Genomic DNA, 27,221 nt, shown 5'->3' on the forward strand with positions numbered 1-27,221 from the left:
TCTCAAATACGGATGGTAGCTTATCAAAAGAAGGTGACCAAGTATTTTAACTCTAAGGTTAAAAACAGAAAATTTGCTATTGGGGATATGGTCCTAAGAAGAGTCTTCCCAGCCACCCAGGAACCCGGAGTGGGGGTACTTGGGCCAAATTGGGAAGGACCATATGAAATCGAGGACGAAATCAGCTCAGGCACTTACAAGCTAAAAAGAATGGATGGAACCATTGTGCCAAGAGCCTGGAATGCCGATCACCTCAGAAAATAATACCAATAGCCAAGAATGTAACTTAGACTTTGTTTAAAGAGTTTGTACCGTCTAAATGTATACATCCTCCACATGTTGAATAAAACTGAGTGCCTTAAAAACAAAGTTTCTATGCCACTCAGGGGGGTACTAGGGTATACCGCACGGACAGACAGAAAATAAAGCATAAGTATAAAAATCCTGATCCAAAGGACATGTCAAAAAGAGTATAAAGCATAAGTATAAAAATCCTGATACAAAGGACAGGTCAAAAAAAAAAGAGAGAAATATGTGCGTTAAAAGAGATCACATATAAATATCCTAGCTCCAAAGGGCAGGTCAAAATATATACAAATGGCCCGGGGACAGGCCTTAGAAATTGTCTCCCCTTTAAATAAAAAACAGTTACATAAATGTATTGTCTCAAAGTAGCTGTATATAAACAAATATATATAAAAGAAAAATAATAAGAGAAGTGGGTGAAATCATGGTTGTACTGGGTTAATCTCGAGCGGCCTAATCAATGCGCGGAGGAAGACGAGGTCCGATGCGTGCCTCCACCATGGCATCAAGCTTCTTCTTCTTCCAAAATTTGGCGATCATCTCTTCAGGTTTGGGGTAGAAGGTAAGCTTGATATTTTGGTCATTGGTAGACCAAGCCATGAAGACTCCATCATCGAAGCGCTTAGGGCACCGGCCGCAGGAAACGGGAGAAAGAAGCTCAGACATTTTTGCCTTCTTTGAGGCTTGTTCCTTGAAGTCCCTGAGCTCCTTCAGCTCTGCGGCTAGAGCGGCCCTGGACTCTAAGTTTGCCTGGTGAGTTTCCTCTAAGGATCTCACCTTGGCAACCATCTCATCCAAGGCTTCCCTGGCCTCCCGGAGCTCCCGCCTGGCCTTTGCACTGGCCTCACCTCCCGCCCTTAGCTCCTCTTGGTGCTTGGCCTCCAGCCTGTCTCTCCGCAGGGCCTCATCCCGGATCATCGCCTCCGCCTGGGCTTCCCTCCGCTTAGCCTCCTCCTCATTGGCTTTGGCAGCAGCCTCCCGGCGCTCAGCAGCCTCTTGGTAAAGCTGCCTCTCCGCAGTAAGATCCTGAAGAACCTTCCTCACTTCGTTCATGTCCCCAAAATCAGACAGGACGAAGCCATGGTTGATTATGTTCTTGGAGAGGCGGCCACCAAGAAGAAGCTAAACAACAATACAAGTATAAGAAAGAATCTCCAAAAAAGAATAAGGGGAAAAACAAAATTACAAAACACTTACCACAGTGAGGGAGTGGCTGAGATCCTGGACTTGGAAAATGGAGTTCAGGGATGCACAAGTAGCGAACCGCTTCGGCGCGCACCGGGTAAGCTGAGATGCAAACTCGCCAGTCATCTCCGCAGCAAAGGGAGCTAAGGTGGGCCCAAGGAAGCGACGGAACCAGTCCGATAGGGGGTCCAAATTTAGGTCCCACGAATCCTGGTACTCCGGGTTATTGATGGTGTCTTGCACCTCAACCCGCAGAACCCTCCTGAGGGCTTCCACCTCAGCATACCCCCGGGAGTATTCATCCATGGCGTAGCTGTGTTTAGCTATCCGGAGCTCCTGTCTCGCCTCGTCTCTAGGAACCGGAGTCAGCACAATTTTGGGAGGGGCAGTATGCTCTTCCATGGGAGAGACCCCACCATCAAGACCGTGGGTCGGAGTATCAGCCCTCCGAGGCCGCTTGGGCTCCTCCTGGGCAATCATTTTTCCTTTACGCTTGCGAATCAGAGCAATCTCTTGCTCTTCTTCACTTTTTTCAGCTTCCTCATGAAGAGCCCGGAGCCCTCCTGCACCTTCTTCAACTTCCTCAGAAAAGCCCCATTGCTTTTCTTGACCTTCTCCCGGAAGCACCTCCTCGTTATCCACTAAATCAATAGTGTATGGAGGAGCACTGGAAGAAATCTTTAAAGCGGGGGCCATCGGGGAAGAAGTAAAGGCAGGAGGAGCCTCAGGAGTGTGAACCCCAGCATGTTCGGCCAAAATGGCGTCCATGGAAGCACCTGCTACAACAAAAGAAAGCAAGTGTTAGAACATCCGTGGGAAACCACCAACACGAGATATGACAAGCAAGCTAGTCCTACCCTGACTCTCTAATTCGGCCCTAGAAAAGTTCCGAACTTTGACGCTGGCAGCATCATCTCCGAGATAGCTGTCCGAAGACCGGAACCAGCTGGATGTAAGGTAAGCTGAATGACCTAAGGGAACGGGCTCCGGAGGACCAGAACCCATCCGGGACCGACCTAGGAAATCTCCTAAGTTTGAAAAATAAAATTCCTTCGAATGATCCCCCCACCGGGTTGAGGGCATCCTAAATCTATAAAGGCGCTCGTCGAACCCTACGGGCCTAAGACTGGCATACTCGCCAACAGAAGGAACATAATGAACTACCAAAGGAGACTTATCGCCGTCACCGGAAGAGCTGGCACCAAGAGCCCCAGTGTTCGGCTCCTGAGCCGAAGGCTGTGGCCTGGGAGCCCTTCTCTCTGTTGAATCCCCAATGTGAAGGGGCTTCCCGGCAATCGCCTGACTCCTTCTCTCCACCGGGCTCACCACGCCAAGTGCCTTCCCGAAAGCCGCCTGGGCCTTAGAGTACGCCTTCTCCTGGGCCTTCCGGTAGAGATACTCCTGGTACTTCTTCTCTGCCGTAGCAATGATCTCGTCCCGAAAGGTCTTCTCTACGACCGGCGCCCTCACGTTAGGACAGATAACCCGGGAAAGGTTAGAGTCCTCCACGGATTCATGCGGAAGGATGAGTTTTGCCTTCCTGCATTTCTCCGTAGTGACCAGACCCCCGACGTCAAGATCAGCCTGGGCCCTCCGAAGAAAGGCCTGAGTAGGTGCAGTCCGTTCATAGGGAGGAATCCTCACCCACTCAGTAAGGAGCTCCGAATGGTCCACTGCCCGGAATCAGGAGGATAAGAAAAAACGATGGCGATACTCCTTAACGTGAGGTTGCCTGTTATACGGGACCACCCCTTCGTTAGCAGGGTGGGCCCGGAACCCATAAAAACCATCCTTAAGTTTGTCCCCCTTTTTGGGGACGGAAACAAGTTCATAAAAATACAAAATTTCCGTCGGGCGGGGAGATCCCCATCCCCGGGCGGAATAAAAAATAAATAAGCCTGAAAGCAGGCGGTATGCTTGGGGAATAAGTTGGTATGGCGCGAGGCCGACAAAAACTAAAAAATTAACGAAATAATCTTGAAGAGGAAGCATGACCCCAGCCATCAGATGCGTCTGGCTCCAGGCCCCAAAATCGCCGTAGTTATGGTTGGGCGTCTCCGCATCGCGAGGTGGCCGATGGTAAGTCCCTGATGTGGAAGGCTTGATTCCAGCAACCTCCACAATGTTCTCCAACTGATGGGGACATGTCAGAGTGGAGTAAAGCTCGGTCGCTTCCCATCCTGTCGCCCGGGACTTGTACCTCTCATGGGCAACGGGTCCCAGGGAGACCTCCTCAAGGGTAGCCAGGCGCTTACCACTTTTCTTCGATGACTTTGAGCCAGAAGCAGACATTTTTCTATTCTGTAAAAAGAGTAAGATTCCAGCAGTTAGGCCCCATACCAAACCCTAAATTAAGGAAAAGGGAATGGGGGTCCCCTAACCGCTAGAAAGAGGCCCCCTCCGAACACGTGTCATACAGGAAACCCTGGGAGGATTCCCTGGACAAGAGTCGGGTGCAATAAATTCACAGAAGACAGCTTTACGCGTTAAAGAAAACAGAAAGAAAAAAGTCTGTCCTATGCCCTAAGCAACCATTGTACGAAGAACGTATGGCCTTCTACAAAAAAAAAAATAATAACAACAGAGGCGTGACAATAGCAATCCTATCACTAGAGCAGTAAACTCAAACCGACTATATGAAAGATTTAAACACTTGCCTGCCCAGAAACTTCGAATGCAAACCCAGAAAAAAACAAACAGATAAGTAATAGCATGCCATTCAATAATAAAGCAAAGGATGCAAAGAACTTACGATGAAGTGTTGAAACTGGGGGTCCTGCTGTGAGTCGAATAGAGACAAGAAGGACTGATAGCAACGAGCGAAGAAGAACTAGGAAAATCGCAAAGTGTTTAAAGGCCTTGTTTTAGGTCTGAGAATTTTCTCTCGAGGGAATTTGAGCAAAGTTGGCAAGAAATGGGAAGTAACCGAAATGAAGAAAACGTGGTGGCTTTTATAGGTAAAAATGCATGAGGAACAGGCGTCATAACCTACCAATCGAACGGTGGGGGAAGCGCACGATTCAAATGCTCAAAGATCAACGGACCAGATCAATTTACAATAAAGGCGGTGGAAACGCTTGAGTATCCGTCTGTTGACCGAGATTTTCGGCAACTAGTAAAATATGATTATACTATTGAGCTGTAAGAAAGTGAGAGAAGGATTTTTACGTGGTTGGGGCGTTAATGAGCCTTAGTCCACGAGTCTTTGTTATTACTGGATGGTGCCCAAGATTCTCGATCCCATTTAATGAGCTTTGAGGGGGTATTTATAGTGTTTTGGTGGGGTAATCCCTAGAATTTTTCTTACAAGTGTATCTGTAAGTATCCATAAAGTTGGGTATTCCCAATGAATATACCATGGGTAATGCATGGTCAAATCCCTAGGTGTTGTAGGGTTTTTAGGAAGAATGTCCTTTTTTCCTTGTGATTGATGTGACTCTTCGTAGTGTAGCCGTCGGTAGACTTAAATGATCATTACTGTGGCGCTGCTGATTGGAGGTTGTGCCGTCAGACTTTATTGCGTGTTGCAGTCCCAACACGCTTCCTCCCATGCAGCATTAAATGCGACTTGATTGCTCAGGAGAAGCCTGACACCTCACGGAGATGCTTTATGCTATGCGAGCGTCCGGGAGCGCCTTGCACTCCGGGTGCCTCCTCCGGGACTTATGCTTAGGGTATTTCCTTGTGGCATACAAAGACTTAGCAAATATTCATAAGTTATCTGATCCACGTGTCCCTGTTCGGTTGGTCCACGTATATTGGGTGAAATCAGGGGCAACATTTACCCCCCAAGCCTTGTTTACTTGAAAAATAAACCAAGGCTTGCTCAGGTGCCTCCGGTTGACTCCTCGGTTCCCTGGCTCAAGTTTAGAGCGCGTGAGGGCGTATTTAATGATGGCATTTAATGCAGCGTTTCGCTTTTTGCAGAGGTCGATTCGTTTCATGCCCATTGATTGATGCGGCGCATTAATGGTGTCAGACGGATACTCAAATGTTTCCACCGCCTTTATTGCAAATCAATCTGGCCCATTGATCTTTGGGTATTTGAATCGTGCGTTTCCCCCACCGTTCGATTGGTAGGTGGTGACGCCTGTTCCTCATGCACCTTTGCCTATAAAAGCCACCATCTCTCCTTCATTTCGGTTACTTTCCATTTCTTGCCAATTTTGCTTGAATTTCCTAGAGAGAAAATTCTCAAAACCAGCACGAAACCTTTGAACACTTTGCCATTTTTTCCAGTTCTTCCTTGCTTGCTGCTATCAGTCCTTCTAGTCTTTACTCGACTCACGTTAGGACCCCCAGTTCAACACTTCATTGTAAGTTTCCTGCATCCTTTGGTAGTTACATGCTTTTACTTGTTCTGTTTGTTCTTTTCTGGGTTCGCATTTTGGGATTTCTGGGTATGCAAGTGTTTAGGTTCTTCATGTATTCTGTTTTGCATTTACTGCTTTAGTTGTAGGATCGCCATTATCATACCTCTGTTATTATTGTGCATTTTTATTGAAGAAGACCATACGTTCTTCATTCAATGGTTGTTTAGGGCATAGAATAGGGTCTTTTTCTTTCTGTTCCCCTTATTGTGTGAAACCACCTTCTGCAATTTTACTGCACCCGACACTTGTTCAGGGAATCTTTCTAGGGTTTCCCGTGTGACACATGTCCGGAGGGGGCCTCTTTCCAGCGGTTAGGGGACCCCCATTCCCTTTTTCTTAACTTAGGGTTTGGTATGGGGCCTAACTGCTGGGGTTTTCTCTTTCCTTTTTTTTTTTCACAGAATAGAAAATGTCTGCCTCTTGTTCGAAGTCCTCAAAGGCAAGTGGGAAACGCATGGCTACTCTAGAGGAGGTCTCCTTGGGACCCGTTGCCCAGGAGGGGTATAAGTCCCGGGCGACCGGATGGGAAGCGACTGAGCTTCATTCCACTTTAACCTGTCCCCATCAACTGGAGAATATTGTGGAAGTTGCAGGGATCAAGCCTTCCACATCTGGAACCTACCATCGGCCACCTCGCGACTCGGAGACGCCCAACCATAATTATGACGGCTTTGGAGCCTGGAGCCAGACGCACCTGATGGCCGGTGCCATGCTTCCTCTTCAGGAATATTTTGCTAATTTTTTTGTTTTTCTTGGCCTTGCACCATACCAACTCATTCCCCAAGCTTATCGCCTGCTCTCAGGCTTATTCATTTTTTATGCCACCTGCGGATGGGGATCTCCCCGCCCGGCGGAAATTTTGTATTTTTATGAACTTGTATCCGTCCCCAAGAAGGGGGACAAACTTAAGGACAGTTTTTATGGTTTTCAGATCCATCCTGCTAACGAAGGGGTGGTTCCATATAATAGGCAGACTCACGTCAAGGAGTATCGCCATCGCTTTTTCTTTTCCTCTGGGTTTAGGGCAGTGGACCACCCGGAGCTCCTTAACGAGTGGGTGAGGATCCCTCCCTATCAGCGGACGGCCCCCACACAGACCTTCCTCCAGAGGGCCCAGGCCTTTGCCTCCTATGACCGAGCCGACCTTGACGTCGGGGGTTTGGTCACTACGGAAAACTGCAGGAAGGCCAAACTTATCCTTCCGCATCAATCCGTGGAGGACTCAAACCTCTCCCGGGTCATTTGTCCCAATGTAAGGGCGTCGGTCGTGGAGAAGACCTTCCGGGACGAGATTATCGCCACGGCGGAGAAAAAATATAAGGACTATCTCTACCGGAAGGCGCAGGAGAAGGCATACTCTCAGGCCCAGGCGGCCTCCGGGAGGGGACTTCGCGTGGGGAGTCCAGTGGTAAGAAGAAGGCAGGCGATTGCCGGGAAATCTGAGGCTAAATTTTTTGACAAGATTCTTCAAGAAGAGATTGGAGATCGTCCTGCCGGGAGGTCCCTTCGCATTGAGGATTCTTCGGAGAGAAGTGCTCCTGGGTCACAGCCTTCGGTTCTAGAGCCAAACTCAGGGGCTCCTGGTGCCAGCACTTCCGGTGCCGGCGGTAAGTCTCCTTTGATAATTCATTATGTTCCTTCCGTTGGCGAATATGCCAGTCGTAGGCCCGTTGGGTTCGACGAGCGTCTATATAGGTTTAGGATGCCCTCAACCCGGTGGGGGGATCGTTTGAAGGAGTTCTATTTTTCAAACTTAGGAGATTTTCTAGGTCGGTCTCAGATGGGTTCCGGTCCTCCGGAACCTGTTCCCTTAGGTCCTTCAGCTTACGTTACATCCAGCTGGTTCTGGCCTTCGGACAACTATCTTGGAGATAATGCTGCCAGCATTAAAGTTCAGGACTTTGCTAGGGCCGAATTAGGAAGTTCGGGTAGGAGTAGCTTATTTGCCATATCTTGTGTAAGGGGTTTCCCACGGATGTCTAACACTTGCCTATTTTTGTTAAACAGGTACCTCCATGGACGCCGTCTTGGACCAGCTTGCCGAAGTTCATACTCTTGAGGCTCCTCCGGCCTTTACTTCTTCCCCAATAGCCCCTGCCCTAAAGGCCTCCTCCAACGCTCCCCCTGACACTATTGACTTAGTGGATGACGAGGAGGTGCTACCGGGAGAAGGTCAGGAAAAGCAATTGGGCTTTTCTGAGGAAGTCGCAGAAGGTGCGGGAGAGCTCCAGGCTCTTCCTGGGGACGCTGAAGAAGGTGAAGAGGAGCCTGAGGTGGCTCTGATTCGCAAGCACAAGGGCAAGATGGTTGCCCAGGACGAGCCCAAGCGGCCTCGGAGGGCTGACACTCCTGCCCATGGTCTCGACGGTGGGGTCTCCCCCATGGAAGAACATCCTGCTCCTCCCAACATTGTGCTGACTCCAGTTCCTGGGGACTAGGTGAGGCAGGAGCTCCGGATAGCCAAGCATAACTATGCCATGGACGAGTACTCCAGGGGGTATGTCGAGGTGGAAGCCCTTAGGAGGGTTTTGCGGGTTGAGGTACAGGAGAGTATCAACAACCCGGAGTACCAGGATCCGTGGGACCTTAACTTGGACCCCCTGTCGGACTGGTTCCGTTGCTTCCTTGGGCCCACCTTGGCTCCCTTCGCAACTTGCGCCTCCCTGAACTCTATCTTCCAGGTCGAGGACCTCAGCCACTCTCTCACCGTGGTAAGTGTTTTACAAGTTTGCTTTTCCCTTTATTTTTCCTTTTTTGGGGATTCTTTCCTACACTTGTATTGTTTTTCAGCTTGCTGCTGAGGCTGGCCGCCTCTCCAAGAACATCATTAATCATGGCTTCGTTCTGTCTGATTTCGGGGACATGAATGACGTCAGGAAGGTCCTTCAGGACCTCACTGCGGAGAGGCAGCTCTACCAGGATGCTGCTGAGCGCCGGGAGGCGGCTGCCAAGGCCAATGAGGAGGAGGCCAAGCGGAGGGAGGCCCAAGCGGAGGCCATGATCCGGTACGAGGCCCAGCAGAGGGACAGGCTGGAGGCCCAGCATCAGGAGGAGCTGAGGGCACAAAGCGAGGCTGCTGATAAGGCCAAGCGGGAGCTCCGGGAGGCCAGGGAAACTTTGGACGAAATGGTTGCCAAGGTGAGATCCTTAGAGGAAACTCACCGGGCGAACTTAGAGTCCAAGGCCGCTCTAGCCGCGGAGTTGAAGGAGCTTAGGGACTTCAAGGAGCAATCCATCAAGAAGGCAAAAAGAGCCGAGCACCTTTCTCCTGTTTCCTGCGGCCGGTGTAAAGCGCTTCGACGATGGGGTCTACATGGCTTGGTCTACCAACGACAAAAATATCAAGCTTACCTTCTATCCTAAACCTGAGGAAATGATTGCCAAATTCCGGGAGAAGAAGAAGAAACTTGATGCCATGGTAGAGGCGCGTATTGGACCTCGCCTTCCTCCGTGCATTGACTGAGCCGCTTTGAGATTGACCCAGTATAACCAAGATTCCACCCGCTTCTTTTATTATTATTATCTCTTTTTTTTTTCTTTGTACATATTTGCTGCTGCCTTGGAACAATATATTTAGGTAGCGGTTTTTATTCGAAGGGGAGACAATTTTTTAAAGCCTATCCCCAGGTCGTTTGTATGTATATGACCTGCCCTTTGGGTCAGGATATTTTATATGTGATCTTTCTTTTGCCACATATTTCTCTTTTTAACCTGTCCTTTGGATCAGGGTTTTTATACTTATGCTTTTTATTTTTGTGCATACTTTTGACCTGCCCTTTGGGTCAGGATATTTTACTTAGTTTGTCTTTCTGTCTGTCCGTGCGGTATATCCTTGTACCCCCCTGAGTGGCATAGAAACTTTGTTTTTAAGGCACTCAGTTTTATTCAACATGTAGAGGAGGTATACATTTGGACGGTACAAACTCTTTGAACAAAATCTAAGTTATATTTTTGCTATTGATAATATTTTCTGAGGTGATCGGCGTTCCAGGCTCTTGGCACAATGGTTCCATCCATTCTTTTTAGCTTGTAAGTGCCGGAGCCGATCTCGTCCTCGATTTCATATGGTCCTTCCTAATTTGGCCCAAGTACTCCCACTCCGGGTTCCTGGGTGGCTGGGAAGACTCTTCTTAGGACCATATCCCCAATAGCAAATTTTCTGCTCTTAACCTTAGAGTTAAAATACTTGGTCACCTTCTTTTGATAAGCATCCATCCGTATTTGAGACTCATCCCGGAGTTCTTCGACTTGATCCAAAGCCTCTTGAAGCAGAGCTTGATTCGTGGCAGGATCGTAAGTCGTCCTCCTGTGGGACGGGAATAATGTTTCTACCGGGACCATCGCTTCACAACCGTACGCCATTGAAAAAGGCGAGTGACTGGTCGTGGTTCTGGGGGTCGTCCGGTAGGCCCATAATACCCTTGGCAATTCTTCAGGCCAGTTGTTTTTGCAGGCCATCAGCTTCTTCTTCAAGGTGACCTTTAGGATTTTATTGACTGCTTCTGCCTGGTCATTTGTTTGAGGCCTGGCTACCGCGGAGAAGCTTTTCACTACTCCGTGTTGGTTACAGAAGTCAGTAAATTCCTCGCAATCAAATTGCTTTCCATTGTGAGAGACTATTTTGTGAGGCAAGCCATATCGACACACTATGTTTTTGATAACAAAGTCCAATGCTTTCTTGGCAGTTATTGTCTTCATAGGCTCTGCCTCTGTCCATTTGGTGAAGTAGTCTACTGCTACTATTGCATACTTTACCCCTCCTTTCCCTGTTGGCAGGGACCCGATCAGATCTATTCCCCAAACCGCGAAGGGCCAGTCTGGTTATCAGGGTGATCTCATTTGGAGGGGCTCTCGGTATGTTCGCGTACCTTTGACACGAGTCACACTTTTGGACATAGTCTATACAATCTTTTTTCATTGTTGGCCAGTAGTACCCTTGCCTCAATATTTTCTTTGAGAGGCTGGGTCCTCCCGTATGATCTCCACAGAACCCTTCGTGGACCTCTAGCATGATTTGTCTAGCTTTAGGGTCCGATACACACCTTAAATAAGGCATGCTGAGTCCTCTCCGGTAGAGAATTTGATCCATCATCACATAACGATGAGCCTGATACTGAATCTTCCGAGACAGTGCCCTTTCTTGGGGCAACTCACCTTGTGTTATGTATTTTATGATGGGGACCATCCAGCTGGGTTCTTGCCCAACCGTTAGTGTGGTCTCTTTTATTTTGATGCTTGGCTCTGCCAAGCGTTCCACTGGTACTACCCCCAGCTCTTCGATTTCGCTATCCGAGGCTAACTTAGCCAGACAGTCCGCGTGAGCGTTCTTTTCTCGGGGGATTCTTTCTATTTTGTAGTCCGCCAACTCGTGGAGCACTTCTCGGACTATTGTTACGTACGCGGCCATCTGCTCGCCGCGGGTTTGGTATTCTCCAGATACCTAGTTTACGACCAGTTGGGAGTCACTGTAGACTTCCACTATTTTGGCTCCTACAGCTTTTGCCAGTTTCAGCCCTGCTATCAGGGCTTCATATTCGGCCTCATTGTTTGAAGTTGTGAAGTCGAATCGGAGGGCCACCTGGAGTCGCAGTCTAGTTGGTGATATCATAGCCACTCCGGCTACGGAACCGTTCTCGTTAGAAGCTCCATCTACAAATATCTTCCAGGTGGGGATTGGTGGTACCGGCGCATTTGCTGTTGCCTTGGCTTCGTTGCATTCAGTAATGAAGTCTGCCAAAGCTTGGCCTTTTATAGAAATCCGAGGGACGTAGTGCAAGTCGAATTGACTTAGTTCCATTGCCCACTTGAGGAGTCTCCCGGACGCTTCAGGCTTTTGGAGAACTTGCCGGAGCGGGTGATTGGTCAGAATTTTGATCGGATGGGCTTGGAAGTATGGCCTTAACTTCCCTGACGCCATCAGGAGGCAAAATACCAGTTTTTCAATGACCGGGTATCTTGTTTCGGCCCCTATCATGCACTTACTGACATGTACACGGGATGCTGAGTTTGTTCTTCTTCCCGGACCAGGGCAGCGCTGACCGCGTGTTCGGAGACGGCCAAATAAAGAAATAAGTCTTCTCTGAGGACGGGTTTTGATAGGATAGGAGGCTTGGCCATGTGGTCTTTTAGCTTTCTGAATGCCTCCTCGCACTCGTCCGACCATTTGAACTTCTGGCATTTCTTTAGCACGTTGAAGAAGGGTATGCACTTGTCCGTGGACCGTGAGATAAAACGGCTCAATGCAGCTACCTTTCCGGTCAAGCTCTGCACATCTTTATGCTTCTTGGGGGATGGCATACTCAGGAGAGCCTGGATTTTCTCCGGGTTTGCTTCAATTCCCCTTTGGCTGACTATGAAACCCAGGAACTTTCCTGATTTGACCCCGAAGGTGCATTTCTTTGGGTTGAGTTTCATGCCATATCTCTGGACCACTTCAAAGCATTCTTCTAAGTCGCTTGCATGGCTGTTGCATGCTTTGGATTTGACGAGCATGTCGTCCACGTACACGTCCATGTTCCGCGCCCCAGGAGGCCTTTAAACATCCGGTTAACCATTCTTTGATAGGTTGCTCCGGCGTTTTTTAGTCTGAAAGGCATGACTAGGTAGCAGTATACCCCCTTATCAGTCCTGAAGCTAGTGCACTCCTGGTCCGCCGTATGCATTTTTATTTGATTGTACCCAGCATAGGCATCCATGAAGGATAACAGCTTGAATCCAGAAGTGGCATCTACCATCTGGTCGATCCTGGGCAGCGGGAAACAGTCCTTTGGACAAGCTTTGTTTAGATCGGTGAAGTCTATACAAACTCGCCAAGTTCCGTTCGGCTTGGGCACCGGGACCGGATTGGCCAGCCACTCCGGATAGTACACGTCGCGGATCATGCCGTTGGTCAAAAGTTTGTCCACCTCTTTCTCTAGAGCTTCGACTTTCACCGAGTCGAGCGGGCGTCTCTTTTGCTGGACAGGAGGCATGTCCGGATTGACATTGAGTACATGTGTGATGACATGAGGGCTTATGCCAGTCATGTCTTCTTGGCGCCATGCAAAGATGTCAATGGCGCCTTTCAGTGCTTTTATTATTTTGTCCTTTTCCTCCGGGTCCAGGTTCTTCCCTAACCGGAGTACTTTGGTGGAGTCGACGTCGCACACTGATATTTCTTCGACGTCCTCCATTGGTTCCAAGATTCTTTCAGACCCTACACGAGGATCCAACTCATCCTCTTCAGCCATCTCTGGCTCAGCGGACTCTCGGACCGTAAGTACGGGCAGGTGGGTTGCAACATTATAACATTGCCTTGCTTCCCCTGATTTCCCCTCACAGTCCCGACTCCGGCCTCCTGGGTTGGAAACTTTAGGCACAGATGTCGGATTGAAGTGACTGCGCTAAAGTCCACTAGGGCTGGTCGGCCGAGGATCGCGTTGTAGGCTGTCCGACAATCCACCACCACGAAGGTGCAATATTTAAATGTGCTCTGGGGGGTGTCCGGGCACAGGGTAACCGGGAGCCTCACTTTTCCCATCGGGATAAGTGTCGTCCCGTTAAACCCTGTGAGCTGGGATCCACTAGGCGAGAGGTCACGATCTGTCAAGCCTATCTTGGTGAAGGCTTCTTTGAAGAGCAGGTTCACGGAACTCCCATTGTCAATTAAGACTCTGGCCACCACTTTATTCGCGATGGGGGTCTCTATGACCAGTGGGTCGTGATGGGGAAAACGCACCGTCTTGGCGTCTTCTTCCGTGAACGTGATGGGTTGGTCCATCAGTCGAGGCCTTTGAGCTGGGAGTTGAGTAACTTCCCATATCTCATTGTGTTTTGCGGCCTCGGCGTATCGCTTTCGCTCCTTGCGAGTATTCCCTTCGATATGGGGACCTCCGGAGATCATGGCTACCCGTCCATTAGGCCGGGGCGGCAGTCCGGGGATATGCTGGGCGTCACCTGCGGGAGCAGCTGGAGCCAATACCCCTGCCGTACCCCCTGGCGTTCCCGGAGGCATACCCCCAGCCACCTGACCCGGATTAAGGTGGGGCAACCTATTCTTGATCCACTCATAGAGGTTGCCCAATTGGATTAGATTTTCGATCTCGTCCTTGAGATTCTTACATTCATTGGTGCTATGACCAATGTCATTGTGGTACTCGCATCTTTTGCTCGGATCTCTCCGGGAGCTGTCTTTGTACAACACCTGCGGTCTCCGATAGTTTGTATTTTGCCTAGTGGCGAAGTACACACGTTCCTGGGAGTCCGATAGCTCCGTGTATTGAGTATATTGGGGGGTGTACCCCTTTTTCTGGCGCTTCCGTCCCGTCCGGGTGCTGCCTTTGGAGGACCTCTTACTCCTTGATCCCTGGGAAGGGCCTGTTAAGCTAGCAGCCGGAGCAGAGTGTGAAGGAACTTGCCCATTTACTCCGGACGGGTTGCCAAAATGAGAGGATGATGGTGCCAAAGCTTGGCCCTGGCTATACCCGGGGGTAGCAGAGAATTGTATGCCACTTGCTTGTGGAGTTGCGATCGGGGCAGTACCCGAGGGCGATACTCCGGGCATAAACCCTGCTATTCCGGTGGGGTAGTAGCCTCCATAAGCCACGATTTGGGCTTCTTCGAGGTTGATATATTTTTGTACTCTCTTCTGGAAGTCCTGGAGGCTAGCAGCCCCTTCTTGCTGCAACTCATTCCAGAAGGGAGTTCCAGTACGGATTCCTGCTTGGAGAAGTGCAAGCTGTTGTCCGTCATCAACCTTCTTGGTTTTCGAGGCTTCCTCTCGCAAACTCTTGATGTAATTTTTCAAGGTCTCGGTGGGCGGTTGCTAGATATTAGTCAAGGCACTGACCTCCAGGTTGACCTTTCTTGCGGCGACAAATTGTCTCCGGAAGTTGGTCTGTAGCTTGTTCCAACAGCCCACAGATCCTGATTCCAGTTTTTTGAACCATTCCTCCGCGGACCCACTTAAAGTGAGTGGGAAGCACAGACACTTGGCGTCATTGCTGACCCTCAAGACCGTCATGACACGGTTGAACCGTGACAGGTGGTCGCTGGGATCGGAGTTCCCGGTATATGCCACCATTTCAGGCATCTTGAAGTTTTTTGGGAGCTCCGCCTCCAGGATGTGCTTGGCACATGGCTCTCGATCCTCGCTGTCCGAATCGGAGTCGTCTCCCTTCTGTCTCTGGGAAACTCGAGCAATGTCTTTTCGGAGTATGGCAAGTTCCGCCATAATTCCCTCATTCAACGTACCCGAGGAAACCACGGGTCCATATCTTTTTTGGTCAAGGTGATCCCGAAGGTCACCTTGGTTCCCATTGATTTGATTTCTCAGGTCAACGGGAGGACATCTCTGTCCTCTTCTCCCTCTATCCCCGGGTTCCTGGTGTACAGAAACGCTTTTTCGGTCCCCTCGATCCTGAGGGCCAAGACTCCCTTTTCGGGGCTTGCCCCTCTGCGGACCTTTCCCTTTAGGGAAATCTGAGCGGACCTTTTCGCGGATCCTGCACCTTTTTCTTTCGCCCAGGGGTAGAAGTAGGGTTTTTTGTTTGATTCCCCTCAGCAGGATATCTTATAGGGCTAGGCTCCCTAGATTTCTGCTGCTGGGAATTAGGCGAAGATGTCGCTGGCTCCTTGTCGAGTCCAGCGGTCATTGCCTTGGGGTGCACGTGAATGCCAGCTGCTTCCATGGCTTTTTGCATGGCCAGCATCACTTCCTGCATTTTCTGGTTTTGCGCTTTCTGAGCTTCGATCTCGGCTTCGTGATCGATAGCTTTTTGTCTAAGAAGCACTAGTTCTGAGTAACTACCTTCGTCATATGCGTACTCATCGAGGTTTCCCTCGTAGTCATCGTCGGGGACTATTTCTTCTTCCTCGGACTCCTCTGCTGCTCTTGAGGCTACATCTTCCTCATTTGGGTCTTGAGCGTCTTCCAGAGGGCGAGGCTGACGAGTATTTCTTCTTGTCTCCACCATTTTTGTGAAGTCAAATGCTTGTTTTGTAGCAGCTTTCTTCAGCTCTCAATGAAAGCACCAAAATGTTGACCGAGATTTTCGGCAACTAGTAAAATATGATTATACTATTGAGCTGTAAGAATGTGAGAGAAGGATTTTTACGTGGTTGGGGCGTTAATGAGCCTTAGTCCACGAGTCTTTGTTATTACTGGATGTATTTAATACAGATTCTACACTTGAGAGAATGTCACCCTTATAAATACAGACAATGTTCTTGGTGAGTATTTACTCTTCTTGCTCATATGCAGCCCAAGATTCTCGATCCCATTTAATGAGCTTTGAGGGGGTATTTATAGTGTTTTGGTGGGGTAATCCCTAGAATTGTTCTTACAAGTGTATTTGTAAGTATCCATAAAGTTGGGTATTCCCAATGAATATACCATGGGTAATGCATGGTCAAATCCCTAGGTGCTGTAGGGTTTTTATGAAGAATGTCCTTTTTGCCTTGTGATTGATGTGACTCTTCGCAGTGTAGCCGTCGCTAGACTTAAATGATCATTACTGTGGCGCTGCTAATTGGAGGTTGTGCCGTCAGACTTTATTGCGTGTTGCAGTCCCAACACGCTTCCTCCCATGCAGCATTAAATGCGACTTGATTGCTCAGGAGAAGCCTGACACCTCACGGAGAGGCTTTATGCTATGCGAGCGTCCTGGAGAGCCTTGCACTCCGGGTGCCTCCTCCGGGACTTATGCTTAGGGTATTTCCTTGTGGCATACAAAGACTTAGCAAATATTCATAAGTTATCTGATCCACGTGTCCCTGTTCAGTTGGTCCACGTATATTGGGTGAAATCAGGGGCAACACTGTCTGACACCATTAATGCGCCGTATCAATCAATGGGCGCGAAACGAATCGACCCCTGCAAAAAGGGAATCGCTGCATTAAAAGCCATCATTAAATACACCCTCACGCGCTCAAAGGTCGTGCCAGGAAACCGAGGAGTCAACCGGAGGCACTTGAACAAGCCTTGTTTCGTTTTTCAAAAGAACAAGGCTTGGGGGGTAAATGTTGCCCCTGATTTTGCCCAGTATACGTGAACCAATCAGATAAGGACACGTGGATCAAGCAATTCACAAATATTTGCTAAGTCTCTATGCCATAAGGTAGCGTCCAGGACGTAGCCCCCGGAGAAGGCACATGGAACTTCATATGCTCTCGGAGACTCGAATAGCACTAAGGCATCTCCGCGAGGTGTCAGGCTTCTCCTGAGCAATGAAGTCGCATTAAATGGCGCATGGGAGGAAGCGTGTTGGGACTGCTACACGCAATAAAGTCTGACGGCACAACCTCCAACGAGCAGCGGCACAGTAATGATCATTTAAGTCTAGCGACGGCTACACTGTGAAGAGTCACGTCAATCAAAAGGCAATAAGGACATTCCACATAAAAACACTACAGGACCTAGGGATTTGACCATGCATTACCCATGGTATATTCATTGGGAATACCCAACTTTATGGATACTTACAGATACACTTGTAAGGACAATTCTAGGGATCACCCCACCCAAAACACTATAAATACCCCCTCAAAGCTCATTAAATGGGATCGAGAATCTTGGGCTGCATATGAGCAAGTAGAGTAAATACTCACCAAGAACATTCTCTGTATTTATAGGGTGAAAACTCTCCCAAATATATTCTCTGCATTAAAGACATCCATAAATAACAAAGACTCGTGGACTAACGCTCATTAACACCCCAACCACGTAAAAATCCTTCTCTCACTTTCTTACAGCTCAGTATTTGTGTTCTCGGTTTGAGTACTCGCCATTCTGGGTTGAATACTCGCACTTGTTCATTAGTTCGTATTATTATTATAATTCATTTTTGGTGTTGTAAAATTCCTTCAAGAACACCTGCATTGCCGAACCCAGGAAATACAAAGGTTTCGCAAGCTGTTAATCCTGGACAACCGGCAAACGTGGGTAACGGTGTAACGACTCCTATAGATGAAATCGCGCCTAGTGTGCAAGAGACTGGGAATAACAGTTCCGCACTCAACTAGAGCATTCATAACACAACCGTTCCGCCAGGAGCCAACACCCAGACAACCATCGGAGATGCTACTGAGTTACAAAAGATCTACGTGAAGCTCTTGGACTCATGCACGGTCATAACAATACCCTAAATCATGATCAGGAAGAACTCCGTGCTGCGGTAAATCACGCGTTCGAAGAACAAAGGCGTATCTTTACCGAGTGGAGAGACGGAGAGATGGAGGCGTTAAGGGCTCATCATACAGAAATTGAAAATTGTAGTCGGCAAGCTACTATGTTGATACGAAAAGCCTACAAAACTGTAGGTCAGCAACCTCCGAATGTCATCCCCCTGGGTGAGACGGACGAAGATCGAGCGATGAATACTTCCCCGACTGCAAATGGTCAGCCGTCCAATCCCCAGTTACGAGTTCCACTTGTGGGCCAAGTGGTAGGCGGCAGACCTTGTCTAGTAATTCATCAGGAGAGATCATACCTGATGATTCCAACCAAATTAAGGGTGCCATTCCACCTGTCAACCAAGCGAATCAATCGCTAAGACAGCCAGGCGCTTCTGTATTGGAAAGGTTGGGGGTGACTCACGACCTAAGGATTGATTTGAATAGAAGGAGAGGAGTAGACGATTAGAATGTCACGACGATTGTGCAGCCCGGAGGCCGTGCTCAAATTCCCGCTTAGAAAGATTCTGACGTAATTCAAATGGACGAAAATGCCGAGCAGGTTACCCCAACCGTACAGGCACAGCGAGACGAACTGAAAAATATGTTCCATGGCATGGCTGGATAGAGAAACAATGATCTCGAGCTGGACCAAGCACGCAGAACTCCTTTCTCACCTGAGATCAATGTCTTGGCATTGCCCCACAAGTTTAAAATGCCAACATGGAAGATGTATACGGGGAGAGAAGATCCCCTTTCCCATCTCAAGTATTTTGAAATGCAAATGGATTTGCAAGGGGTACGAGGAGATGTGTGTTGTAGAATTTTTCCTGCTACCCTATCGGAAGCCCCTCAGCAATGGTACTTCAAGTTGGCCCTTGGAAAGTTTAGTTCATGGAAAGCCTTCTCTTCGGAATTCCATGCACAATTCTCCTCCTCACGCCAACTTCCATTGCATCTAGGAGACTTGGTCGAAGTTAAGCAACGACCAGGCGAGCCTCTCCAGGCATACATCAGCAGATTCATGACGGAGGCGACCAAAGTTTCACGGGTAACTAAAGATGGAAAGTTATCCGCGATACTGGGGGGCATTGAAGTCCTCGGCGAACTTTGGAAGGATATAAGGAAGAACAGGCCTGTAGACTCAATGAGTGATTTTCTTGACCGTGCCGAAGGCTTCATCAGCTCGAAGAAGCCATTCAACGAGTAGAAGGTGAGCAAAAGCCTGGCAAGTCAAAGGCTCCTTCTACTGGAACATCTGCCCAACTTCCCATGACCCAAATAATTCAAGCTCAAGTGGTAAATGCTCCAACAACAACCACAAGCAAGGGAATGGGAAGAAAGGAAAATTTGCCGGCAAAATTGAACAAGCTCCCCGCGAAAATCAAGTCAAGTACACTGGAGTCACTAACTTGACTGAAGATATAGAACGTGTTTACATGGCAACTCAGTCGCTGGCCCCTTATAAAAAACCCGGACCCATGAAGAAAGATGTCAGCAAGAGGGACAAGACAAAGTTTTGTCGGTTCCACAGAGACTACATCCACGACACTAATGAATGCAACAACTTGAAACAGGAAATTTGATTCCTGATAAGGAAAAACAACCCACACCTGAAAATGTATGTCAAGACCGATCAGGGTCAAAGGAACGACAATAACCAAGATTTGCTACCCCCACCATTAGATGGGCATCTGCAAGTTATCGTTTGAGGCCCGCATATTGCTGAAGATTCGGGCGAAGCTTGGAGAGGTATGCCCGAACAACACAACATGAGCAAGAAGAAGTTATCCTAGTCTTGTAAGAAATGAAGCCCAAAGTTCCACGAGCAGAAGAGACGACCATAACCTTCAACGATGAAGACGCTGTCAAAATTAAATTTCTGCACAATGACCCGTTGGTCGTGGAAGTACAGATAGCCAACAAAATGGTGGCTAGAACCATGATCGACAATGGAGCCTCTTCCAACATCTTATTTAAAATTGCTTATGAAAAGATGGGACTCCAACTCAAGGATCTAACCCCATGTCTCCAGCCTGTCTATGGTTTCTCAGGTCAAGGAGTCGCACCTCTAGGACAAATTCGTCTACCCCTCACTGTTGGACAAGCTCCGACGAGCATGACTATTATGGAAGAGTTCCTTCAACTTTTAACGTAATGCTAGGTCGGACGACCTTGTATGACTTAAAGGCTATCACATCAATATTCCACTCATGCTTGAAGTTTCCAACAAAGAATGGGGTAGGGATCCTAAGAGGAAACCAACAGTCTGCTGGGGAATGTTACAACCTTGCAGTGGCCAAGGCTAAGAAGGAAGTATCCTCCAGGCAGAGCACAGACAAGGGAAAAAACATTTCCAAATAGGGAACTTCCCAAGGCGGGGATGAACATATGGATCCTCGACTAGGGGACCCAAGCAGTAATGTTGGACCTGTGGAAGAGTTTAAAGAGATCGAGATCGATCCAGATATCCTGACCAGAATGCTAAAGATTGGAAAAGGTTTGTTGCTCGAAGTAAAATTAGAATTGATAAAATTTTTGAGAGCAAACTTAGATAATTTTTCCTGGTCACATGCAGATATGGTTGGAATTGATCCTTCTATCATTTCACATGTTCTGAATATTGATCCTAACTTCCGGCCATACCAACAAAAACGAAGGTTGTTGGACAAAGAACGAGCAGTAGCCCTGAAGGAAGAAGTTGAAAAGCTACGCAACAACAACTTTATAATTGAAGCTTTCTACCCAGCTTGGGTTGCAAATCCCATATTGTTGCCCAAGCCGAACAAGAAATGGTGAGTCTGTATTGATTTCACGGAGCTCAAAAGCATGCCCCGAAGACTGTTTTCCACTTCCAAGGATCGATCAGCTCGTAGATGCAACAACAGGGCAGGAAATATTAAGCTTCATAGATGCTTACTCAGGCTACAATCAAATCAAAATGCATCCACCAGACCAAGAACATACAAGTTTCCGACCAGATATGGGTCTATATTGCTACAAAGTAATGTCGTTTGGTCTAAAAAACACTGGAGCAACATACCAAAGAATGGTAAACAAACTTTTTAAAGACCAGATCGGGCAAAATATGGAAGTGTACATGGATGATATGCTCGTCAAATCCAGAAAGGTTGGGAGGCAGATAGACGACCTGGATGAATGCTTCAAAGTCCTTAGAAAGTACAATCTGAAACTAAATCCCTCTAAGTGTTCCTTTGGAGTCAGCTCGAGAAAGTTTCTAGGCTTCATCGTCAATGCCCGATGAATCGAAGCTAATCCAGAGAAGATTCAAGCCCTCTTGGATATGGACTCGCCAACTAGAACCAAAGAAGTGCAAAGTTTGACTGGTTGGATCGTCGCGCTCAGCAGATTTTTTTCAAAATCAACAGATAAGTCTGTTCCATTGTTCAATATCGTGCGAGAAAACAAGCAGTTTGAGTGGACGGAGGAATGTAAAAAATCTTTCCAAGAGCTAAAAGCACAACTTGCAAAACCTCCCGTACTCTCACAACCTCTGGACGGAGAAGAACTTTGAATATACTTAGCTGTCACAGAGCATGCCATGAGGGCTAGGCTAATTAGAGAAGAGAACAACGTATAGCACCCAGTCTATTACTTCAGTAAAAGACTCATTGAGGCCGAGGGCCGATACCCGTTGATAGAAAAACTCGCTCACTGCCTTATTCTAGCAACAAGAAAGTTAAGGCCTTATTTTCAAGCTCATTCTGTTGTAGTATACACTGACCAGCCACTATGCCAAATATTGCAAAAGCCAAATGCTTCTGGATGGCTACTCAAGTGGGCGGTATAATTAGGCCAGTACGAAATCACTTTCCAACCCCGAACAGCAATAAAAGGCCAAGCCTTAGCAGACTTTGTGGTAGAATGCACAACCAAGAAAGAAAGCATACCAGAAAGCAACCGCGAGCTGGTACAAACATCTCAACCAAGTAACAATGAAGATAAGCCAACCTGGAAACTATATGTAGATGGGTCAGCTACAGATCAACTATCTGGTGCAGGATTTTCCCTTGTCACGCCTGGGGGGCAACACCTCCACTCCACATTCAAGTATTGATTCAAAGCATCTAACAACGAAGCCGAGTACGAAGCTCTAATTGCTGGGCTAAGGCTAGCCCAGGAGATGAAGGCCAAACACATTGAAATCTGCAGCGATTCACAGCTAGTGGTGAACCATGTATTCAGAGAATATGAAGCTCGATGAGAAAAGATGATAGCATATCTGAGAAAAGTACATTATCTACTCGCACAATTCAAAAGCTACGGTCTCCGACAAATTCCAAGGGAATAAAACACAACTGCAGACGCGTTAACTCGATTGGCAAGCAACAATGTAAGTGACAAGGGGAACTTGATTCCTATCAAGTTCCTCGAAGAGCATAGCATCACTAGCACGGAAGAAATCGAAATGATTCACACTTCCCCAAACTGGATGACACCAATAGCAGGCTACCTTAACTCTAGGAAACTCCTAGATGATCGGAATGAAGCTCAAAAAATGAGAAGGAAAGCTGCACGGTATATCATAGTAGAGGGAATTATGTACAGAAGAGGGTTCTCTACGCCATTGCTCATATGTGTTACTCAAGAAGAAGCGGCACAACTCTTATCTGAGATGCACGACGGATTCTGTGGAAATCATGCCGCCGGGCAAAGCTTATCTATGAAAATTCTAAGGCAAGGTTACTTCTGGCCAATGATGATTGAAGATTCAAAATCATATGTTAAGCAGTGTGACAAATGCCAGAGATTTTCAAAGATACCACGAGATCCACCTAACGAGTTACTGCAGATGCAGAGTCCGTGGCCCTTTGCAATTTGGGGAATTGGCCTGATCGGACAATTACCCAAAGGTAAAGGAGGAGAGCAGTATGTAGTGGTAGCGGTTGATTACTTTACTAAGTGGACAGAAGTCGAACCACTCGCAACCATTACATCAAAGAAAGTTCAAGACTTTATTGTGAAGAACATAATCTGTCGGTTCGGATTGTCGTACAAGATAGTTTCGGATAATGGCAAGCAGTTTGACAGCCAGTCCTTCACCAACTTTTGTGCAAACCATGGTATCATCAAAAGTTTCTCCGCAGTGGCACATCCTCAAGCGAATGGTCAAGTTGAAGCAGTCAACAAGACCTTGAAGGATACAGTGAAGAAAAAACTTAAAGTTGCCAAAGGAAATTCTCCAGAAGAGCTTCCTGAAGTTCCATGGTCATATCGGACAACTGAGAAAATGGCAACCGGACAGACACCATTCGCAATGGCATACAGATATGAAGTTATGCTGCCTGTAGAACTCGAGCCACCTTCCCACAGAAGATTGATCTGCACTCAAGATACCAATCACATACTCCTAGCAGAATCACTTGATGAAATCGAAGAGAGAGGATTCACTGCAAACTTAAAGTTGATGGCCCATCAACAAAAAGTAGCTCGATATTTCAACAAACAAGTGAAAGCTCAAAAATTCTTCGTGGGAGATATGGTCCTGAGAAGGGTATTCCTAAACACCAAAGAGATTATGGCAGGTGTACTTGATCCTAACTGGGAAGGACCATATCAAGTTGTCGAAGTTCTCGAATTCGGAGCATACAAATTAGGTAAGTATGACGAAAAAATACAACTCGTTCTAGTACCACGGTATTGGAATGGGGAACATTTAAGAAAATACTACCAATAAAGTACTAGGTCGGGTGACCACATTAAGTATTGAATGAACATTTACTTTAAAGTGAATGGTCTGCTGGGCGGACTACACTCAAAGATTTTGATAAAAGAAACAAAGTACTAAGATATTTAAAGTACAGTTTCTTATTTCTGCAATTTGTTTTATTTCATGTTAAGCTAAAAGATCAGATTGGATCAAATAGCTCTGATGTAAGTTATGTTGGGTTTTATGCCCTAAATAAAACTCTGTTTCAATGTAATCCAGATTATTCTATATCAATAAAGTAACAGAAGTAATTTTTCATTCACTTGTGTATGTTTTGGTTCACTTAATCAATTGCTTGTCTATTTGATTTATAAATTCATCCAAACCCCTTTCACATACTTGAACATGTTTATTGTGTTGTCAACACAGTGGAAAATAAACATGACTATGTGAATAAAGTATTCCTAAATTTATCAGAACACTGGGTTTCACTGATATGACAATCTACAACAGAGTTTACTTACATTTGGAGAAATGTTATGTTCTTTCCAAAACATAGGTTAAAGTAAAGCTCAGTTTGGATGCATGGAGTATGCATTGGATTTGACCGATATTGAACTTTGAATTAGATTTTGAAACTTACCATAAACATCTATTCAATTCAATATCAGAAGTTGATCCTAGATCACATGATCTAAATCCTGATATGGTTAGGCTTAATTTCAAGAGTGTTATTCGTGTTCTTTGATTTGTTAGTTAAGCCTAAAACTGTAGTCTGGGCATTACATACATTTTGGGAACACGGTAGTGCGGTTGAGTGGGAGCGCTAACATAAATATGGAATCTATAGCTTCTATCTGGCGAATAGTAAGCAAAGGCTGATCTCCTTCGAGCTTAACCAAACGAGATAAATGATTGAGTACTCATTTCACTTAGTTGAAATATCATTTATACAGGGTTAAGTGTTTTAAGGATAAAATACATTGTAGGGTGTTACGGTAATCTAAGTCCCTTTACAGTGTAGATCATCCATATAGAGGATCATTGATCACATCAGGATTATAACAATGGATAACTAATAATGTGTCTATATGGTGGAACATATAGAGCATTCTATATACTGAGAGTGCAATTCTGAGTTCTATGTGTGGATTCAACGCAGAATTAATAAGTCAGTGAATTTAAGTGGTGAATTCTAGATCTGCTTATTGGAAGCTCGGATATATAGACACATGGTCCCCTCACTAGTTGAGATGATATTACTTGTAGGACTCATTTAATTGATTTTAATTAATCAATTAAAAATTCTCAAGATAAACTTGTCAGTTTGAGAATTTGGCACTCATTAAGGGCAAAACAGTAAATAGAGATTTTGAAGGGCATATTTATTAATTAGGAAACTTTAATTAGTTTCATTATTAATAAAATAAATGATAATATATTATTTAATAATTATTTTTAATTATTAAGTAATTAGATTTATCATTAATATGGTTGAACAGTGGAATTGGCAACATTTCACAAAAAGGGAAACTATCAAGTGTAGCAAAAGGAAAGTTGGAAAAGAGGCAAGCCTTGTTTCCACATTGCCTAGGCCGGCCCCCTTTACCTTCCTTTTCCCTTGATTTTCTCAGTTCAAAATGTCAATCATAGCCCTTGGTGGTCTTCTATAAATAGAAGGCAAAGGCTTCAGATTTTAACATCTCTGAAAAAGCTTTTCACAGCATTATTCTGAAAGAATTTTCTCTCAGAAAATTCTCTCTGAGCCGCCACCCTCTCTCTCTCTATACCTTCACTGTTTCGAAATATATGAGTGCTAGAGTAGTGCCCACACACATCAAGTTATACCTCAATGATAGTGAGGAAGGCTGTGTAGAATTCAGAGACAACAAAGAAGGACTTTCGGGCTCAGATCTTGATTATACTCTGCTACAGAAAGGAATCAGGGGTTAGAGATCTGAGTGCGAGGAGACATATATATTCCGCTGCAATCACTGTAAGATTTCTGATACTCTTATGTATTTAATTTCATATCGTTTTAGAAGTTCATATTTAGGTTGTTAAATCAACATACTTGTGAGTAGATCTAAGATCCTGGTAAAATAACTTCCAACAATTGGCACCAGAGCCATGGTAATTGATTTGCTTGCAAGAAATTTGGACTTAAAACGATTTGCTTGTTTTTTGGATGGTATCATGTTGCTTTGAGTGTCATATTGATGTTTGAATGTTGTTTGTGAATTCTGGGAAAAATGGTCACTGTTTTTATTCTCTAATTATTTTTGTTGGATAGTTTGGAAAATTCTAAGCAATTTACTTTTTTACAGAACTCGATTTCGATTTAATTTGAATTAGTTATGAATTTTTGAAAATTGGAAAAATCGGGGTGACGAGCAACCTCATCACGCGCGCGGAAGGGCTGCTTGCAGCCTCCCTGCACCGTGATTTCTCGGCCAATCACCCCAGATCCGCGCGCGGATGGCCATGCACAGCATGCCATCCGTACAGTTCATCCAATTTTCGAATTTTTTCGATTTTTCATTCTATTTCATGGAATTAAATTCCGATTTTTTGTGTAGTTTTGTATGTTGATTTTTGTTTTTCAAATTTCAAATCTAATTATCAGAAATAAATTAATTTTAGATATTAGTGTAATTTGATTTTGAAAATAGGAAAAAATCAAGTTTTGCTTACCTTTTTCTTATTTCCTTTAAAATTTGATTATTTTATTTTTTTTAAGGTCAGATATTAATTTTTTTGGTAACTTGACCTTAATTAAAATAAGATCATAATAATCATGATAATTTTAAAAGAGGAAATAAGGTATTTTTGTTAACTTTTAAATTTTGTTATTATTTAATTAAATTAAATTGTAAAACAAGAAAAGGGTATGTATTTACCATTTTCTATTTTATTTTTAATTTATTAAATAACATGAAATTTAAAAGGAAAGTTAGCAATTTATTTTGAAATGACATTTAGGTTACCCAAAACCTAATTTTTCAAAATGGTAGGTTTAATTTTATTTTTATTTTTCGAAATAAATGATTAAAATTAAATAAATCCTACATCCAACTATCCAAATCTAACCTTGTTGCAGGAGTATGTGTTTTAGATTGTTTGTAAGTTTTCTAAAACCTATTATTGCTTGATCTAAATTGCCTTGGTTAAATTGATGATAGATCAGTTGATCTAATTTTAACCAAAGGTTCAATTGACGATAGATCAAGTAAATAATTTGTAACAAGTAATTTTTACAAACTTCTTTCATCTGTGTATGACTTAGCAACATGATAGGATCCATCCAAATGTGTATGCCTGTGTGAGCCTATATGTTTAATTTCTATTATAGATACATATAGGTGGTTGTTGCTAAATAAAATATCATAACTGATAGATTTTATTTAGGCTCATTTAGTTGTGAGCCTATTCAATTAATAACAGTTATTCATTGTAAGGTTAAATTCCTCTCTTTTGGGCCTTGTGTGAGAGTTGGGAGCGTTAGAACTGGGTGCGACATACTGGACCCAGCTCCC

The sequence above is a fragment of the Cannabis sativa genome, chromosome 7, assembly GCF_029168945.1.
Source record: "Cannabis sativa cultivar Pink pepper isolate KNU-18-1 chromosome 7, ASM2916894v1, whole genome shotgun sequence".
Classification (NCBI taxonomy): domain Eukaryota; kingdom Viridiplantae; phylum Streptophyta; class Magnoliopsida; order Rosales; family Cannabaceae; genus Cannabis; species Cannabis sativa.